Consider the following 15890-nt stretch of genomic DNA (forward strand, 5'->3'; position numbering starts at 1 on the left):
ACACAAATAGAAAACACTGAGAACTTTATATAGATAGCCGTTAAAGAGCCGTTAGTTTTTTTCTACTGATAATTTTTCAAATTTAATACACCCTATCCTCTTGTTTCTATAAGATATAATGTATATACGGCTTATAACAGTGCCCAATGTCTAACCGGTTGTGCCGTTAATGACACTCTTTCTCTATAGTCATTATTATCAGTATTATTATTATTATTATAAATTGTGAGCTCTCTTTTTTTAGTCTATTATTTTATTTTAAAAATGATAGTTAGTTCACTGGTAGGTGTGTTTGACTGTATGGTGTGTAATGGACGGACATTAACTGTGTTCACATAATGGCCCAAACAATATGTCTTTGACTGATGAAAAACTTTTTTTTAGTCCTAAATAATAAAAAATGATAAAAAAATAAATTGTTAGAATTTTTTAGTAATTGAAAATAATATATACTAAATATATAACCAATAATGAGTATATATTGTATATTATTATAGCGTATTTTTTAATATTTTTATAGCCAAAAAATAAATAAAAATTATTTTAATTTTTTTTATAATAAATATCAAATATATTATATAAAATTAGATAATATGTTTGTCTTGCATTATATATTTATATGATATAATAATATATATATAATACATATAATCTTATATTATATTTTTAATATAATAATAATAACGGTTTAATTACAGATTTACGATATAAATATACACATTATCTAAGTAAAACCGGAATAAAAGATAGATATATTGATAGATAGATAGATAGATAGATAGATAGATAGATAGATAGATAGATAGATAGATAGAAAGAGAGAGAGAGAGAGAGGAGAGAGAGAGAGAGCATATTATTGCTGATGTTTGAAGAAAAGTTTTGTAGTGAATGTTTCTCTATTGTATTATCTATTCTTTATCTATCAATATATTTATACTGTTTAGTCCATAAGTTTCATGTATTATAGATATATTATATAAGACAATGATCTGTGGCTTAGGATTTGATTAGATTTAGTAGTATTTCAGTTGTCTTTGTTTTGTTTAGTTTTTATGTTAACTTTGAAAAGACATATAAACTTCAGACAGAAAACAAAATCTTTTGTGAAAATATTTCTTAAACAAAAAATAATAAATATCTTATATAACCAAAACAAAACTGCTTTTCATTTTCAATAATCACTTTTACTTCAATAACTATCACTTTAAAGAAATATATATTGAAAATAAAATAAATTGAAAATATCTTTCAATCACTTAATACTATCAAACTCTCTCTCTCTCTTTCTCTCTCTCTCTCTCTCTCTCTCTCTCTCACTCACTCACTCACTCACTCACTTTCTCTATCCTATTATATATTTATTATCTTTACTTTATAAAATCAGTGACAAAAATAATAAAATATGTTGAAATATAAAATTATTTTCTTATTAAAAACAATATATACTGATGTACTGAAACTATACATTATATTCATTTTTATAAAAAATATGACATGAAATGTATAAGCTTAAAATATGATTTTTTAAAATAAAACTCTCAAAACTTTATTAAATCAAAAATATGTTTTATTTACAGTAATAAGTAACTAAATACACTATGAACTTTACATATATATATATAAAAAAAATGTATTTATTATATAATTTATATATAATATTACTTTGTCAGTGTTATGTTGTCAGAAAAAATTATTTTGATTAAAATCTAATGCAAAATAATATGATTTTTATGTCATATCAATTATATATATATATATATATATATATATATATATTAAACTAATGTATATATGATATATTTAATATGAGTTAATCTAATTTAGTATTTGCAATGTATGTGGTGTTTAAATATATAAAAAAAATGTTTACGAATATTATGTGTTAATCTATATAATAATATCATATACAGTATTTAATATACAAAGAGCACCGTTAGGTTTGATGCCTGTGCACAGGCATACCGGTATAAAAACAACAACAAAACATTACTAACTCAGCAAAATTCCTGTTGACTATTAATGTATTATTACATAACAAATGAATGATATAATAAGGATAAAGTTATATAACATATACTATATACAGTATATATATATATACCCAAAATATATTTATATTTATATATATATCAACAAAATAATAACCGTTTTTTGGAGATAAAACTTTAGCGACTTATTATCGACGCCAATAAATCCTTATTAAATGTGTCGTTATATCACAGATATATAATAAATATCAATATAAATAAAAATATAATACTATATGTTTTATTGTTTGCTATGTCTACATACTTATGTGTGTGTGCTTTGTATTTATGATTATTATGACAATTATTTGTGTTAACCCGGAGCCATCGTTTAAACTTATTATATATATAAAGAGGATAGTTTGATGACATTTGACTTGTGAGCGCCGGTAGTTTTGTGTGTGTGTGTGTGTGTGTGTGTGTGAGTGTTGTTGATAACTGACTAGTGCTGTAAATATCGAACTACTACTGTGTATGTGATACAGTATAATATAAAATTTATTTCTCATTGAAATCTCAAATCCAAAAAGCATTAAATGTGATGGAAAAGTGTCTGTTATATATATGTATGTGTGTGTTGTGAAAGAGAGAGAGAGAGAGAGATTTATAAAAAGGATAGTTATTATAAAAAATATAAGAAAAGTTATATCTATTGCTGACATTTATGACATTTAGTCTCACATTCAATATACGAATTCGCTCTCTCTCTCTCTCTCTCTCTCTCTCTCTCTCTCTCTCTCTCTCTCATATATATATATATACATTTACTCACTAACCAGTCCTTCAATATAAATACAAAGAAACTGTGATATAATATGATATTATGACGATATCGTCATTATATGAAATACAATCTTACAGTATATTCACCCAAAAAAAACTATTTTATCCAATATATTAATTCAATAAATTAATACCAAAAAATACTTTAATGTTTTATATACAGAATTATATCAGCACAACAATAAAAAGTGATATATAATTTATATATAATATATTAATACTGATTTAGTGTATAAGTAATCATATATTTATCAATCAATTAGCTTTTTGGCACATTGATTGGTTTAATTATTATTATTATTATTTTTCTATATGTGTGACTCATATCAATAGCTTATGTATTGTATTTGCCTACACCCTGACTGTCTCAATGACTTTCTACTCCCAGTGCAACAATCGTTTATTATTTAGGACACATACCAGTGGACAGACACTCACACATAATAATAATAATAATAGAAAATACATTTTCATCATCACATCATATGGCACTCTATAGTATTGATAAAAATTTATACATTCAAATACAATATATATATATATATATATATATATTGGCATTTCTTAAAAACACAATATCAGTGCCAATAATACTGTCTATACAGTAGTATACTATAATATCTTTAAGTATTTATGATATAATATAAAAGTAAAAAATATTTTATTAAAAAAGTTTTATACTGTTATTGTTGTTGTTGTTATATACAGTATATATGATATGTCTATTGATGTCTGATGTTATATACAGTATATACTGTATTAATTCAATAGGGAAAACATTATTGATAGCAAAATCACTGCTATAAAAATGTCACTTTTTTCGATGACTATTTTATTTTAGTCTTATTTTTATTATTTATTTTTTTTGTTGTTACTTCAAATCAATAAATTATTTTTGTTTGTTAAATTTATTGTAGTATTCAAACATTAATATTCAATTTGTCATATAATAAACAAACTGAGTTAATAATTGAATAATTTATTTATTAAATTCATTATATTGCTATTTTTATTGAAATAGTTTAATCAAGTGTCTAAAAAAATAACTGATTGGAAAAATAAAATTAACAATAGTTTGTGTGTTTAACTGAATCATTAATAATTTTATAAATTATTTATATAATGTTAATATTATCTAAATAAAAAACTGTTATTATTATTTATACAATATAATAATATTATATACTGAAGTAAATAAAATTTTAAATTGTTAAATGCTATACTTTTTTAAATAAAAATTTAGACAAAAATAATGTTGTCACACAATAAAAACAATTATTTAAATTTATGATAATTATTTTGTAAATCTAATTTAAAAAAATAAACGTCATGTGCATATAATTTTATGTATATTATAATAAAGAGAAAGTAGACATTGCTAGACATAATAAAATAAAAAAAAATAAATATAAATAACAAACATTTTATTATTATTATATATACAGTATATATATGAAAAACTTTTCGCAACATTAATCACACAATCATTATTATAATGTTTGTTGTGTTATATAATAATAATAATGTTGTTGTTGTTGTTGAATATATTATTAATTTAAATAATATTCAATGTCTGTTACAAAACGAAAAAATAAATGATATAATATATTATTAATGTTAAACAACATAATTTTTAATATAAATGAATTACATAAATAATATATTTACATTTATAATAATACTAATATATATGACTTAATTATAGGTAAGAAACACTTTATGTCATAAAATCTAAGTGTGTAACAAAACAAAACAAAAAAAATAAGTAAAATCAAAGTTAAATCACAACAAATATAATAAATTTTTATTATAAAATCTCTTATTTATTTATGTATTTATTATACATAGATTTTTATATAGTATTGTATTGCATATTGCTTTAAGTCTATGGAAAAAAACTAATGTAAATGTTATGCAGTATTTCTATCGTGAAAATTGAAATTGTAATGTAATGAACATACCATAGGATATACCGTATATACTGTATATACAGTACAGTATAGGGATAAGTGTGTGGGGAATAGTAGGCAATATATTGTACAATAGTAATCTAGACGCTATGAAATAGTGCGGAACTGTATGTTATTATTAGTGAAGTGATCTTAACGTTAAATGAAGTGAATATCCCTTTTGAATAGTCTATTGAAAACATAGAATAGTAAGTGAGTGAGTGAGTCAATAGAGAGAGAGAGAGAGAGAGAGAGAGAGAGAGAGAGAGAGAGAGAGAGAGAGAGAGAGAATCTTAAAATGAGATTTAAATGTAATTCAAAAGTTAAAGAGTTGTGTATTAACCCATACTTTACTAATACTATAAATTTTTCGTCTATACATTCATAATATTGGTATAAATATCGGTTAATACATTACTAAAAACTTCTGTTAATTAACTGAGTGCTCATATAAAGCATTAAAATTACAAAATACTTAAGTGTGTTTGTGTATGTAATTGCAATAATAATAATAATAATATAAAACATCAAAATAAGTGTTTCTGAAACACTAGTTATAATACAATTACTAACTAATTATCGTAAAAATAGTTTAACAATTTATATTAGGTATAAAAATTATAACAAATTTTTTTGTTTGCCAAAAATTTTTCTCAACTAATTATTAAATTCGTTATTCATGTCTATAAATTAAATTTATTGTTTAAATTATTAATTTAAATGTTTTTGTTTTATTAACAGTTGATATTTATTGTTTGTCTATCCTTAAGTGTAGGATATTTTTAATATAATAATAATAAATATAATTAAAATCTATTGTAATGTTTTGTGTTATAAATATTCATTATGTTAATAAATTATTTGATTTTAAGTTAATATAATACTTAATCATTTCCAGTAAATTATGTAATTTTAATTAAGTTATAAATATATTTATATTTTTTAAATATGATATAAATTTATATATGTATATTAATTAATACAACTTAATATAATTAATTCAACAAGACAATTACATTTAAAAAAATAAAAAATAATTTATACTGTATATAATAATAATAATGTAAAATTGTGTAATATCTATAATCTAATTATAATAATAATAAAAGTCCAGAATTTTATTATTATTATATTACATAACACATACATCTATTAATATTTATATGTATATCCAATAATAAAACTTTTAATAATAATAATAACTGTTTGACAATTAAATACTTATATAAGTTTTGTGAGTGAATTACAATTACCAGAAGTCATAAGAGTTTTATTGAGAAAATTGCATTATATATAACATTCTCTCTTTCTTTCTCTCTTTCTCTCTCTCACTCACTCACTCACACATACACAACACACACACACATACATACACACACACACACACACACACACACACACACACACACACACACACACACATAATTTTTCAATACCTTTAATCCAATGATTGCCTGTTATATTATAAGGCTGTGAATATAAATAGTTATATAATATGTAATATAATAATCATATATTAAGCTAAATGACTGTCTCTGTCGGCGCCCACAATATGTGGGCTTAATATGCAATACTAAAGCACTGGAAGATATAGCATACTGTGCTTTATACAGCATTGTAATATACTGTACGCATATATGAAAAGTGGAAAGTAATTCATAAAATATAAAGAATATTTTCTTATATATAGTTATATATTATTATAGTTTCTTATTTGAAACACACATATATTATACACTATATTTTTCTATTGCCAATTTTATATAACAATTTATTTATTAGAGTTGCTAAATGACATTTTGATTAAATGAATATATTCTAAGTATAAGAATAAAATATAAACAATTATATTTTAAATAATAAATATCTATTATATATTTAAAATTACTAAAATGTTTGTATTATACAGTATTTATAAATTAATAAGACAAGCATTTGTAAATTTATATAACTTTTTTATATTAATAAATACTTACAATATTTTAATAATTGTAATATTTAAATTATATCATAACCACTGTATTATTTTATAAATTACTACACATTGTTATACTATATGAATAATTACAAAATTTATAAATATTAGTAAACCCCGGATGACTGTGAGTTTATTATATAAAATAACACATTTTAATTTAGAAGTACATTTAGCAACCCTGACAATAATATAAGTTATGTGTAAATATATATATATATATAATGTATATAAGTTTAAGTGTAAAATATATATATATTTGATATTTTGTGTGTGAATTGAGTGAAACAAAATTGCAATTCTGGTCACATATTCTTTTAGCTAAAAGATAAGGAAATATAACACAAATATAGTTTATATCGTATATAATATTAAGATTAAACATACATACAGAGAGAGAGAGAGAGAGAGAGAGAGAGAGAGAGAGAGATGTTATATATATATATTATTTAATTCTGTATACTGTATATAACTTTTACATATATGTCTTAATATAATTATACATATATACAGCATTTTGATATAAATTAATATTTTATTTAGAATTTAATCTTTAAGTTAATTGTATTTTGCATATTAAAAAATATTGCTACAATTAATATTAACATTAAAACTAATATATTTAATAATTTGCAATTATCTCCTTGACAATAATATCATAATTAAGTAATATTGTTTAAATAATATTAAAATTAAAATATCTTAAATTAAGTTTTATATACAGAAAGTTAATTATGATTTTTTTAGAAATACTTATTTAATAAAAAATAATAGAATTAAATGTAAACATACTTACATTTTTTTTATATATAACTTATTTATTTTAACACTTCATACATTGTATTTTAAGAGTCAAACAAAAAAATCACATTTTTTTGTTTTGTTTAAAAGCATTTATATCCTCAGGAAAAATATCATTTTATCTCAACAAAAGAATAGATATAATATAATAGTGAAAACTATTTTTATTTAAAGAATACTGTGTTTTCAAAATGAAAAGTTTTGATATCAATGAAAAAAATCAAATTTCTTTTGTAATGCTTTTACTGTTTGTTGTTGTTGTTGTTGATAATGTCTATGTTGTTGTTGTTGTTGTTGTTGTCGTACACTTTTAATGTCACAAAATATAACATAAGCTAACGGTATGTGCAGTCAATTTATATAATACACTTAATGTGTGTAAGTGTGTGTGTGTGTGTCTGTCTGTATCTATATTTATGTGTATACTGTATGATCGCACATCATATATGAATTGTGGCTTAAAATGAATGCTAAAGATAACGGTTTATACTCTATTATATTTATTTTGAAAGAGCGGGTGAGTGTATGTGTGAGTGAGTAGTAAGTTATGTCCAAAAAACGGATGGGGAGTCTTCATACTAACTCAAGGCATTCATAACAGTAAATCATATGATATAACGTACACAAACTCGCACTTTCACACACACACACACACACAAAATTACTTGAGGACTAAGAGACTCTAAGCACCGATAGATAAAAGAAAAAAAGAAAGACAGAGAGAGAGAGAGAGATAGAAAGAGTGTTAAAGAAATACATCAAATTTGATGATATATTCTTGAGATGAAGAGTACAACAGTGTATTCAATAGTAAATACACATATAGAAGGTATTTGTGGCATAAACTGTACATTTTTTTACGTATATCTATATCTCTGTGCTATATATGTATATAAATATAGTGCTATGTATACAGTATATATAAATATATATACACATTATATTTTTTTGTGCGATACATTCAACTGATATGAAAGTAAATGTGAGAAATGTTTTGACACCAATTTTTTGTGTCACTTCAAAATTCAATCTCTTTTTTTGTAAACCAATAAATATATTATTATATTATAGAAATAAAATAAACAAATTCTATTTATATACAGCATATATATACACACATACAGCATGTATATATATTATATATATATATAGTATAGTTATTGAATATAATTTAATTACTTTAGATATTCTTATTATATATTTAAATACTATAAATTTTGCAAACACTATTAATGTATAAGTAGGTGTAATTTTATAAAAATATAATAAATTTTGGTTATTATATATAATAACTTTATATATTATAGAAATAACAAGCAAAAAACCAATTATATAATGTATATATATATATATATATATATATACTGTAAAAAATCTTAATGATAATTGTTATAATTGAATGTAGACATCAAATGTCTATACTATTAGTATAGCAGTGAAGTGTCATTTCAGAGGCTAAATACATACACAAAATCTAGCGAAACATTGACTGACTTTTTTTTCAACGGTATAATTGAAGTGAAATAAGTAATGAGTGACTATATACAGTATATATATATATATATATATATATATATATATATATATAGAGAGAGAGAGAGAGAGAGAGAGAGAGAGAGAGAGAGAGAGAGAGAGAGAAGAGAGAGAGAGAGAGAGTCGACTAATTGGGAGATGAGTTGAGAGCAGAGATTGAAATCACATACACTTCTTATATAATACTATAATATAAAACTAAACGTAAAGAGCATTTCACTATAGCTATAAAAACAGTTACAGTAATAGTAATCACAATTGCAAGAGTATAATCGTAATGAGCGCATAAAAGCTGGTAACTAAATGAGTCAAACCTTTGGTATATCTATACAATATATACATCTACTGATAGTAGGATATTATAGTTACTTAAAATTTGCTACATTGCTTAATTTTAAAATTGTAAAATAATAAATAATTTATTGCAACATGTAAGTTTAAAAATGTTAAATAGTTGTAAAAAAAACTAGAATTATTGTTTGATAATACTATATAATCTTTATCTTTATATTTTCAAATTTCAAAATATTTGGTTGAAGTTGTATTACACTGTAATGCAGTGAGATTTTAGCTTAGTACTAATAATTAATTACAAATATAATAAGATATTTGTATAGACTAGAAATAAACAAGATTATCTTTGATTAAACATTAAACTAGAGTAAAAAAGTTGTATTATTAATAATATAAATATTATAAAAAAAATTTTTTTGGTTATTTTTTAATACAACAATATATACTATATTAAGTATTTATCTGTACATAATGATAGATTAAAAGTTAATTATTTTAAAAATTAATTTACATTGTCATTAATACCCTAAATAATAATAAATGTAAAAATAGCTTAGTAAAAAATCAAAATCTTAACAATATTTAAAAAAATGTTTTTTAATAATAATAATACACATAAATACAATAAGGAATATTTCTATACTTCATGTAAAAAATATATTTTTTAAGGAAATGATTGGGATTTTCTGCTAAATTTGTTATATAACACAATATATTAAAGTTGTTGTATATTATATTTCCCAATACACACTGACACACACACACACACACACACACACACACACATACATACATACATACATACATACATACACACACAGTTAGTTGGTTTAAAATGTGTCGATCAAAAAGTGATTGAAATATTTTCATTCAAATTTTATTTGATACTGAATATAAAAAACTACTACATGTATGTATAAAATACTATTTTCATACTATATTTTCATGTATTATTATAAGCCATCAATTTTTGCTATACAATAAAAATATTGGGGTATTTTTTTAAAAATCGATTTTAATTTTTTTATATTTTATTTTTTTGGTAGAGAAAAAATTTATTTCAAAAGCACAAAATGATTTATGACTAGAAAAATATAGTCACTATATATATAATAAGTAGTATATGTATTGTACATTATAAATATATATTCATAAATTCATTGTATAAATTAAAAATATTTTTAAAGCACTTTTTTCTTAAAATTTATTGTATAAACTATTATATTATTACTAATAATACTGTATATTTCATATACATACTTAACTCTATTTATACACATAAAAAATAAGCAAAAAATTATTTTTAATTATTTTTTATTTTTTTGCTTTTTTATGCTCCAAATAATTTTTGATTCATATAATTTATACAATATAGTTATTGTTATATAATTTATATACTGTATTTATATATATATATTATATAAATATATAAGAAAAAACATATAACTATTAAAAAATTTATTCAATTTACTTCAATATTAATAAAAAAACACAATCTATATTGTAAAACCTAATATTTAAATTTTAATCTATTATATATTTAACGTTATAAATAATAAGATTACATATTGTTAACTATTTTACAGTCAAAAATCTTTAGTCAAAAAATATTGATTTATTCATTAAGTATATAGTTTTCTTTATGAACTATAATTTGCACTAAAAATATATATACAGTATATTTACTTCATTATAATAACAATGCGTTTACATTGTTTCGAGTTAAATGATAATTAATATACTTATTATCGACAGTTTCATATATATTTTTGAATTTAAGTATAAGTTATAATTTATGACTTTTATTATAATTATATAACTAGTATATTATTATGATTTTTATTATTAATTGGCAAATATATAAATTAAACATATATACTATAATTTTATACAAATTTTGTATTTTTTGATATAATTATTTGCTACAGAATAACAAATAAAAATTGGCATTAAACAACTGGATATTAAGTTATATATATATATATATATAAAGTATAATAAAGTAATGTATATTTGAAATCAATTGATCGGTCAATTGTCGTAAATAATGATTACTTTATTATACGATTAAATGGTGAGTAAAAACAAACTGACTTTTCATTTATACACTTTCTTTGAACAGTATTGCTCTTAATATTGATATAAATTATACAGTATTTAACATTTATAACATCACAACAACAATAACAAGAAAATTGTATTAAAATAACAAAAATACTATTAAATAATTTAAAATAGCTATAAATTATCATTTTTTGTTAATATATACAAACTGATGAAAAAAGTTGAAATTAAATAATTAAAAAAAACGCTTAAAATATAAATATATGATATTATATTTATAAAAACTATATATGTATAAAATATAATACAATTTAATTTTATATTTTATTATATTTTAGCGATTTTAGTAATTTTAATATAATTTTTTAATTGATACTCGCTAAAAACAAAGTTAAAAAAATAATATACAGTTTATTATAAATTTTTAAAAAAATTTATATATTGTAAAATAATTATTATTGATATATTTTGTAATAATTAATTAATGCACTAAACTATCTCTATTTTTTGCATAAATTTTAATTATTATTATGATGTATTTTGTGTTCAATTTTATTATAAGTTATTAAAATAAATATTTAGAAAAACATTTTTAAGTATATAATACATACTTATTGTTTAATAATAGATACTGAATGTAATGCCTATGTTTGCGATTATCCCCAGTGTGTTGGTTGACTGAAAAAACAAGATAAGCATTATATGTAATGTTGATGTTGTAAATATGATTTTTTTAATAAATATTAAAATTTAACAGTAAACAAATATTTAGATATAAATATATTTTATAATAGATTAAAATATTTGTAAATATCATATATATTAATTAAATAAACATATTTATTTTTAAACAAATAACAATAAAATATAATGCACTATAATAAAATTAATATCAATTAATGGCTAGAATAGATTTTTAAAATTAAATAAATATTTTATATTAATATATAATAGATTTATTTTATAGATTTATGCTATCGATAGTTAATGCTATTAAAATTAAATATTTTTTTTGTCAATAATAATAATAATAATACCATAAAATAGTTATGTCTATTCATTATAAAACTGCTGACTTTTGTCGTTATGTTATTAAGTTTCAATAAAACCAATAAATGGTTTTTAGTTTAGACATTTAATTTCGGATTTTATTTTTACGTTTATATTTCATTTTATTTTTTTGTGTAGCATTTATTATTAGCTTAATATTTGACATCAAATATATAAATACTATACAATCTATACAGTATTTATTTTATACATCAATATCCTAATACATCCTAATGTTTGATTAACATTAACCCCAACCATATAGAGTTCGTGACATTAAATAAATTGCATTAAAAGTTGTCTCAAAAATTGTTTGATCGGAAAAATAAGACAAAAATATTTTCTAATATATATATAAATATAGTTTATATAGATTTTTGTTGGTCTCATCATTTTTGTTATGTGTGTGTATTTATCTACTAATATTGTATACAATATAGTTTATTCAGTTTTTTTATACTGAAATAAACCGTTCACATACAGTATATACAGTAAATTTATTATGAACTATCCGTTTAAATGAAAGCGTGTTTTTTTTGTTGGATATTAAATAAATGATAGACAAAAAACATGAGCAAAGAGAGAGAGAGAGAGAGAGAGAGAGAGAGAGAGAGAGAGGAGTTTAGATCACTAGATTGAGTGGACAGGGATTGTGACAGTAAGTGTCTATCAAAAATCGACACGAAAGAAGCTCTCTCTCTCTCTCTCTCTCTCTCTCTCTCTCTCTCTCTCTCTCTCTTTCTATAGCAATAGAGAGGATGAGAGAGAGAAAGATAGATAGAAAGACAGACAAACAGATAGTGAGAGACTATGGATTCAAAAACTAAGTAAAACTCTAAAGTAAACGAGATTTTTGTGTTAACTATTATGTTAGTAATACACTCAATATATACTCTATTATATATATACAGTATATATATATATAACTTTATAAGCAAAGACAGACAGATATTGAATGTTATAATGAAATCAACGGCAAAAAAAATCACTGAAAAATTGACTCAAAAAAGTCAGGATTGAAAATGATATATAAATGAATGAATGAATGAATGAATGAAACAATTTTTTGTACTTTTTATTTGAAGTCAAACGAAATTTCCAAACGAATTGTTATTCACTTTAAGTCTTCAACAAAGAAGTAGAAAAAAATTATTTTATTTTTTTGGATGTCTTTTCTCTTTCACCGGAAAACAACTACTTATTCAACGAAACAAAACTAAAAAATCTTTTATTATTTTAAAAAACATTATTATCACTAAAATAGAAACTAACTTTTATATATATATATTTATACAATATATAAATAGATATTATATATATACACACATACGGTATAAGATATATATGATACTATATATATATATCATATTAAATAAAATATTATTGTTGTATTTATTTTGAGTATTGAAACGCTTTCATCGTTTATAACAATTTCAAAACATGTCTTCAAGTTTTCTCTAATAGGCGTTACATCACATAAATGACTCACTAATATCATGTAAACAGTGTGTGTGTGTGTGTGTTAGGACTTGAATGGCAACCGGAGTGCTCTCTCTTTCTTAAAGCAAAAATATAATGTATATTAAGGTTTTAGTTAAGATATAGAAAAAGAGAGATGAGATGAGATGAGTAAGAGAGAGAGAGAGAGAGAGAGAGAGAGAGAGAGAGAGAGAGAGAGAGAGAGAGAGAGAGAGAGAGAGAGAGAGAGAGAGAGAGAGTAAACGTAAGCACTAGTAGTTTGTGTGTCACATCATTTGATAGATCGACGAAAACAGAGAGAAAAAGTTAATCAAATTAGTTGACAGACAAAGTATAGTAAAGTTTAGAGACAGAGAGCAGAGAGTTGAGAGAGAAGAGAGAGAGAGAGAGAGAGAGAGAGAGAGAGAGAGAGAGAGAGCTGAACGAAAGATATAACATAAGAATTACTATAGTTTAAGGAATATATGAACAAAAATTCTTTACGAGAATATTCTTTCTCCTTTAGCTATCATCCGAGTTATCTAAACTGTAAATATATTCTGTATATATATTTTACTGTACATAATGCAAGTCTACTGTATATATATCGTAGTATGTGTTTCAGTCCCCAAACAACTGAGTGCAGGAAATTTGCCCATTTTTTGCTAGTATTCCCCAATTGACTATGTAATCACTGGGAAAATACTATGCGTTTGACTAGAAAACGTTATGTTTAAGTTTTGGGAAAAAACTAATAATTTTGTTCCTTTTGGTACAATTGTATTTTTTCCGACAACATAAATAAATATATATATATTTAGTTTTGTAATTTTATATATTGTATAAAAATTAATTATAATCTAATATATATATAACATTGTTGTGTAATATTTAATATATATAAATTTATATATATATATATATATATATTGTATATAAATGTTGTCGTGTTATTAAATTTTGTGTGTATGTGTGTGTGATTTATGCAGCGATTAAATCTCATAGTTGATATCATCTATTATAATGCCAAACATTTTCTTTCACTAATATAATGTTATATAATATATATATATACAGTATATACAGTAGATATAACTGTACTGTAATTACAACTCAATTCACTATATATTTCCACTCAATTGATATATGACTGCAGTGTATGTACTGTACTGTACAATACAGTATGTGTGCCGGGGGTATGCCTACTGTGGACTACTGACTGCCAGTCTAACTGTCTATTCATTCACCACTTAAAACATACACACAAATTGCTAGTCTAATAGTTTACTTGTATTGTATAACATATTACGGACTCCGAGTTTTAATATAAGTGAATGAATGAATGGGTCAAAACTATGATAGAGAGTGAGTGAGTGAGTGTGTGTGTGTGTGTGAGAGAGAGAGAGAGAGAGAGAGTGAGAGAGAGAGAGAGTCAACAAAAATATATCTAATGTTTTAATATATTATATACTGACATTTTGTCGTTAGTTTAGTATATATTTTTCATGTGTTTATATATATTGTAATATATATCAATTGTATTGAATCAAACAGCAAAAAAAAATATTAGTTATCATTACATATCAATATTACTATTAAATTGTTTTAAGTATAACCAATAAAATAAAATACTGTATAAAAGATATATACATAAAAAATTGTTTCACTCTTAATATTGTTAAACGACAACAACATTACATACACAAAAAAAATATATTATCCAATAAATGAAAATATTTTTCTTTCAACACAATATAATTTATATGTAAGTAATCCAATTAATTTATAAATCTCATTGCATTGCTGTTTGGTTGCTATATATTGTTATATAGTTTGAATAACTTGTATTATTATTATTTTTTGGACGACAAAAAGTATTTTTCATTAAACAATACACACATAGTATAGTCAAATAATATTAGTTACTGTACATACAATATATATATAACATTTTTT

This window comes from Oppia nitens, unplaced genomic scaffold (assembly GCF_028296485.1).
Source record: "Oppia nitens isolate AA-2021 unplaced genomic scaffold, nextdenovo-longstitch-racon4-pilon3 scaffold4_pilon_pilon_pilon, whole genome shotgun sequence".
Classification (NCBI taxonomy): domain Eukaryota; kingdom Metazoa; phylum Arthropoda; class Arachnida; order Sarcoptiformes; family Oppiidae; genus Oppia; species Oppia nitens.